This window comes from Macrobrachium nipponense, chromosome 15 (genome assembly GCF_015104395.2).
Source record: "Macrobrachium nipponense isolate FS-2020 chromosome 15, ASM1510439v2, whole genome shotgun sequence".
Classification (NCBI taxonomy): Eukaryota; Metazoa; Arthropoda; class Malacostraca; order Decapoda; family Palaemonidae; genus Macrobrachium; species Macrobrachium nipponense.
In genome coordinates this window covers 77,772,929-77,780,428 of record NC_087208.1, presented here as the reverse complement: position 1 = coordinate 77,780,428, position 7,500 = coordinate 77,772,929, and positions in this window count along the sequence as shown.

Sequence of the window (7,500 nt, the reverse complement as noted above, 5' to 3'; positions counted from 1 at the left end):
ACGTCAATGTCAATGTATTGTTGTGTAAAACTGCATTGCTGTATATTAAACCATTTTACCTTGAAACATTTTGAGATTCCCTAAACACAACAGTGCATCAGTTTAAACAAGGAAAATCTGTATCAAGAAACGAGCTCAATGAATCACCGCACTGCATTATCGTGAAAGATCAGATTTCCTTCACGAACACAAGTGGTGAACTGTTCACAATGAAGCCGTTAGATAATTCACCCGCTTAGTTTCAACCAGGGTTTTGAAATCAGCGTATTAGAAGGTAAACTTCATTACAGTAAATCTGTATAAATGTAATTAAAGCAGCTGGTTCTGAAATTTGATCTAAAAAAAAAGTCTTATAGAAAGTTCTCAAACCGATCCTATCAGAAAGCTCAAACTTTATTTCATTTCCGTCATTTTAACCTTAAAACTATTTTGCTACTTTCACTATCCTTGTTTCGAAGTTGTGAACTAACCTTTAAATTTAACCGTCATAATATCCATCTATGGTAATTTCCTCACAGCACACCGCTCCCCCCCCCCCCCCCCCCCCCCCCCCCCCCCCCCCCCCCCCCCCCACACCCAACGAATCCCAAAAGAAACAATAATGTCCTTAAAGATCTGTTACCCCAAACACTAATTTTGTGTGTTTCAGACCTTCGCCTTTTTCTTCCTAAATATGACAACAGAGGTGTTCTCAGAAGGACGATGTTCTCAATGCAAATGATAAGCTTCTTTAACTGGCGTCATCAATTCTACTGCAGGTATAATATCAACATCAATGACGAAGGGAACAGGGAAACTGAAATTGCATATTAATGTTCCATTTTGCGAATACAATCAGACAATCAGCACATCTAGAGAGAGAGAGAGAGAGAGAGAGAGAGAGAGAGAGAGAGAGAGAGAGAGAGAGAGAAGGTTAGGGGAACTGGAATTTGCTTTGTGGAAAACAGAAATGAACTGAAGAATTTTTATCACACACACATCAGGTTAATATAAAATATAAATATATATATATATATATATAGATATATATATATATATATATATATATATATATATATATACATAAGTACATACATTGGTATACACACACACACACACACATATATATATATATTATATATATATTATATATATATATATATATAATATGTGTGTGTGTGTGTGTGTGTGTGTATCAAATATTCACACATATATACATACGAGAAATTATAATTGGTAAGTGCATCATCTCCACGCCCAGGATTTGAACTTAGGTCTTTGGTTTAGAATGCAGTGATGGATATTCAAATTAAACATTTCGCTGTCAAGAGAAAAATGTGTTGATATCGACTCTTCGGTACATTTTCCTGTCGGATTCAGGATGTGTTGCTCAAGTCGATATCAACCGTCTCCACCATGACAGGTGACTGGTAAGCTTGTACGACTCAGATACTTGGTAAATATCAATCCTACAAGGAATCGTAATGAAAATATTTATCAACGTCTAAGGTCATATTTGAGAATAAATAAAACTCGTAATTATCTTTCTCCCAGTTTCGTATAGTTCTATACTGAACAGTTAGTGCCGAATGAAGCTGGATTTTATTATACATATATTGCTGGGGATGTTGTCAGCCAAATTGCCAACAAAAGGCTATATAAGAAATGAACTTTTTAAACTTGTTGGAAACAGAAGAAAGAATTTTACTTGAATTTCTTTAATCTTAGCTCATTTACTAAGCAATATAGCCAGAGCCACAAAGCCAAAATTGCCTAAATGAGACGTTCCGCTTGCGTTGTGAGCAATTTATCTGCAATTAAGGAGAACAATTATTTCATTATTGTCAGAGAAACAACGATGACTTTCTTTGGCGTGAGAGTCACTGGGTCTCTCAGTTGAATTGAGATTTGAATAATGATGCCTCTTGTCTGTCAATTTTGTCAATTTCCAAATAGATATTCCTATTTGCAGAGTATGAAGAAGAGAATGATCAGAGACGAAAAATATGAAAGACTCTCGGCTAAAACTGATTCAACACATTAGTCTTGCAAATGAAAGTGTAAATAGCTAAAGTAATGATAATGCTTCTAAGAACATTTAATGATAATGAAGATGAAACAGGGTTGACTTTTGAATACGGTAGATATATTAACATCTACTGTTCTAAAGTAAAGATCAACGCCCTACATCTTACAAGAGTCCTATAATTGTTTAACTAAATGCAGGTACAAGGACATATGTAAAAGAAAACGAACTTAACACTGCAACTATTACATTAATTGTCAGCTGAATACAAACCGTCGAATTCGATACGATGCTACAAAACCCAGATATTGGCAACTTACAGAAACATCTGCAAATTTTTAAGGTAAGAAGAAAATGACTCTTACATCGACCTGATTTGTGGGTCACTGGGAACCCCGCGGCCTGGATCTTTAACTCAGTCATTCCGGATTATAATACTCTTTCTTTAGGTGTCTCTTAAGAGGAAAGACAATTCTATGAGTGCCCGCGGATGATAACTACCATGAAGTAGAACGCTATGGAAGATCCTCCAGCAGTATCATTATTTGTTCAACATGTTCCAGTCATTAGCAAGAGGAGAGATAGCGAATGTAATAGATTGGAAGGGAGCTGTAATTTTGTGCACCAAAATCATGACTTCGTTGCTTCCTTAGCTTCATTTTTAAAATCAGTGGCAATGCCTCTCTCAGCACATCTTCATGATCAACGTGTTTAACTGAAAGTACTACTTACATTATGACTCAAACTTCATCTTAATTTGTTGCTCATGACGTACACTTCTACAAGAATCTACAAATTACCGTAAATCATGTCTGAAATTTGATACTAGTTCTACTTGGAAAAAAAAATGTGAATACAAAAGTCAAATAAGTAAGATTTTGGACAAGACGAGCATGAACATTGCTACAAGATAAGTGAAAGTAATAGTCACGTTGTGTCATTTCAAAATAGGAGCGAGACTTTATCCATGTAGTTAGCCCATCATTTTGACAGACCTACCACTGACCTCAACTATACAAAAAAATATCTTCCACGAACTACATTCCAAACATCACCAGAAATGAGTGGGAACCTTGATCTACTGGAACTAATTAAATTAGAGAATTCCAGAAATAAGCTGCCTTGGCAGTCAATGCCAGAGCCAAGTCAGTGTGCTTCCATTTATATATATATATATATATATATATATATATATATATATATATATATATATATATATATATATATATATAAATGGAAGCACACTGACTTGGCTCTGGCATTGGACTGCCAAGGCAGCTTATTTCTGGAATTCCAGTAGATTAAGGTTCCCACTCATTTCTGGTGATGTTTGGAATGTAGTTCATGGAAGATTATATATATATATATATATATATATATATATATATATATATATATATATATATATATATACACACACATATATATATATATATATATATATATATATATATATATATATATATATATATATATATATATATATATGCACGACCAATCTTTTAAACGCTTGATGCTAAGGAGAACTGCGTCAGAGTCAAAGCAAAAGTTTCCGATCACTAAATAAAATAGAAAATAACATCGTCACCTACAAATGTAACTGAGATCTCGCGTAATTGGACTTTGCAATTTCATCATTCTTATAGCAAGTCAATATAATTACCTGCTTTTTCTTGCTAAAGATTTATTGATGGTCTAACGTCAGAGTCAATTTCACGTAGACTGTGGACATTAACAGTAACGAATTTGGATATAAACTGTGTCTTACATAGAGGGCTTGATTTAAAATTGGGAAATCTGGTGTAATGGATATTCGTAGATTTCCCCCGGACCCCACCCAGCCCCTGTGAGGGATATGTCGCAGACCTACAAAGTTTGATAATTTAAATCTAAATCTACGCCACAAAGGAGTTTGCAGTATGATGAGTATTATGTAACAGGCTACTTACCTACTCTGGTTAAGATTGTTTTACGTTAAAAAATGTCTTTATACCGTAAAAGTTTGTTTTGATGAACTTGAGGGTATATATTAGGGCGTGCTCTAATTGCCATATATGATGTGAATGCTAAAATAAGTGTGCATCACAGAATTCGAAATACGCGCAATTAGGGAAATGCCAGAAAACTTGTGCGGAAGCTTCTGTAGTAATAAACCATGAAAACCACTGGAAACAGGTATTCTGTGTGTGTGTGTTGAGAGAGAGAGAGAGAGAGAGAGAGAGAGAGAGAGAGAGAGAGAGAGAGAGAGAGAGAGAGAGAGAGAGAGAGAGAGAGAATGGGTGTAAGGGATAATAAGATACAGCTGAATAAATGTTTCTTACAAATTTAAAGGGATAATAAGTGTATATATCATAAAATTCCCGCATACAAATATGAATAAAGGCAGGTTAAAAAGCACTGACCAATAGCTGACAATTTTTTTAATGACTTGGAATTTTCATTACACTGGTTCGTCGTGTTTTCCCTTCAATATTATGATAACAAACAACAGGTAGCTCGACCTATAAAATGAACCCGTTTATATAATCCTTCTCATCCTTTCATACTTTAGTTACATCATTTTTTTAACTTTAGGATATGAATGGGTTGTATTAGAAAACTAAAATAACTTCAAGAAGCTTCTCAGTCACTTTTTTTTTTGTATAATCTACTATCCCTACTTTCCTGACAGACTTGCGATAGTAAATTTCCGACGTTGTCCATTGACAGCAAAACGTTAATGACATTTCATATATGTTTGAAATCTCTAATATATATTGATAGTTTGATGAATTTGGCAATCAAATTATACGTAATTTTTTTTTATAAATTCATTAATCCCCAAATGTGTTAGTTTATCTAATAAAAGGAGTTTCTTTAATAAAAACATGATAATTAGGCAGAAAAAATCCTTTTCTTTAAAGAAATAGGGACGGCTTTACTCCCTTCATTGAAAAAAAGTCGTATTTCATTAAAACAAATCACTTTCTCCAATCCTAACCAATGGGCTAGTCTCAGTGAGGTACGGAAAAAAAACTCGAGAATTCCTCCAAAAGAAGAACTAATTATATAATAAAAATGTAAATTTAGGACATCCCATCTATAGGGAAGTTCGGTTGATGTTGCTTTGGCTTGATGGAAGAAGTTACTTTGAGGAAAACATGAGTAAACTTCTCTCAAACATTCTCAACCAGAAGTTCAGAGACAAGATTGGTTTAACGAAGATCAAGGATTCCAAACAATTAAAACTTTACTATACAAAAGTGATATAATGAGATAAAACATAAGTTGGATGAGTTTAGACCGAAATGAGGGAGAGAGGGAAATGGAGATGGGGCGATACACAGAGAATGAGAGGCGAGAAAGAGAGAAGCTTAGGTCACTTTATTGGGACATAGTTGAGATAAAGACACAAAACTTTTGCAAACATTTTCTTTCCTTGTGTTAAAGTTTCAAGATGAACAAGGTAAAGTCCCATATTCTCGTCTTATTTTGTTTTAGGTAAACACAGTTCGTTCCTAAATTTTATCAATATCCCTTGCTTCCTTTTATACACCGGGACACACAGGTCTCTGGTAAGGGTTTGTAACAGCTTGGGGAAGGAAAATGTTGCCACTCATGTGGTCTTTCAACAATGAAACACCATCTGAAAACCTCTGATCTAATCTTCACCTCATCATCACCATCGGTGACACAGGGCCTCTGTGTAATTCCTCCATTAATGCCTGACCTGAGCTTTCACCTCCACAAAGCTCCACTCTCAAAGGGTTGGCCCAAGTGGGTCTATGTTTTCAAAGTCTTCTAATGCCCGAAGGAGCCCACCTGACACTCATGCACTATTCTCCCGTAACAGTGCGAAGAACATGCCCTAGCTTTCTCCAACTGCCCTTCATTATCATCTCACCAACATACGAAGTTCTTTGTGGTATTTCTCACTCCATCCTGCTAACTGCCATGCCAAGAGTGGTGTCCTAATGGCAATAAAAATCTTACTGCACCAGTGTATGAAATATTAAGACTATGTGGCTTGGCCTTTGCTTAATTTGACTTTAGTTTTTCACTATATTCCAAACCCAAGTGAACATGATATTGATAATCTATGTTGCTAATTTGAAATATATTCACCATCAATATTCTTTCTTAAGGTCGTGTTATTTCCTTCCTTTTACCTACATTAAACATTTTACAGGTAACCTCCTAGCACTCGTCATTTCAGTTCCTGCATTTAATCACTATAGAAACTATTCACTCAATAGACTCCATCTCTCTTCCCTCAATTGAATTCAAGTTTAAAAAATTAGAATTAGCTCAAAGGCGCATTCATGCATCAAATCCTTGGTTATCAAAGACACCCCAGTTCTCATGCACATATTCTTCCACCACCCAAATTAACATTCACTGAAGATTTTTCTGGTTTCCACTCACCCTAATAGCCTTCCCTCCAGCTCACTTTTACTACTAACTTTCTCGTCTTGCAATACCCCATATTATTTCACTAATCTCCGTTGTTACTCTTCATTATTAACCATCAGCATTGTACCCGTCTCTAAAAACCAATTCCTTACCATTCCCAATGCATTTTAGTACCCCACACTTTGTACCAACATTTAAACTCCTTTCTTTGACTCGTTGCATCACTTTATATAAAGACATTCAGCAGAACTGGAAAAACCATATTTTAGTCCAAGACCTGGCTTTTCATAGAACCAGACCATCTCCTGTTTACTCTAGCACAACTTCACAGTGACTCTCATCATGTTATTTAATATACCATAATCCTCAATGCCCCTCACCTAGCTTTTCAATCAATTGCATCCTTAGTTTCAAACAGCCACATATTCCAAATACAATTACGCTGTTTCATGCATATTTAATACTCACTCTTTGCATTGCCTAAGCCAACACTGTTCTTCACCTAACCACTATTCATTTTCCTGTCTTATTTTCTGTACCAAACCATAGCACACACTTCCTTTGGTACACAATTCAATGCTATACCTCGTTAATGCTTTCAAAATTTCCTTATAATTTTTACCTTTATAGGAAGAAAATGATTCCTTTTAACAATTCCTTTTGAACCTTTCCTTCATCCAGGCTTATCTTTCCACCCCTTAGTCAGCTACATTTCATTACCATACTGCAGTACCTCACTGTAATCTCATCCGCTCCTAAGGTTTTGCCATGCTAGATGTTTTTAACTTTATGGCCATACACCCTTATTTCATTTCCACGGGGCATTCGCAAAACGACTCTGACAAACTCTGTCCATGTGTTTTTCACCTGTTCCTTTCTTCTAGCTTCTACATTGGATAATCCTTACAATACTCTTCTGAATCTTTTATTCTGAGATACTTTAACCTCATATTTTTTTTCTACATACGTATGTCTAACTCTGGGGAGTTTTTCATCATATATACCCTTATCCATTCCTACTTATATTCCCTTAATCACATTTAAAATCATGCAGTCATTCCATTTTCTCCAATTGATGCTTAAATGTTAACTATATAATGATC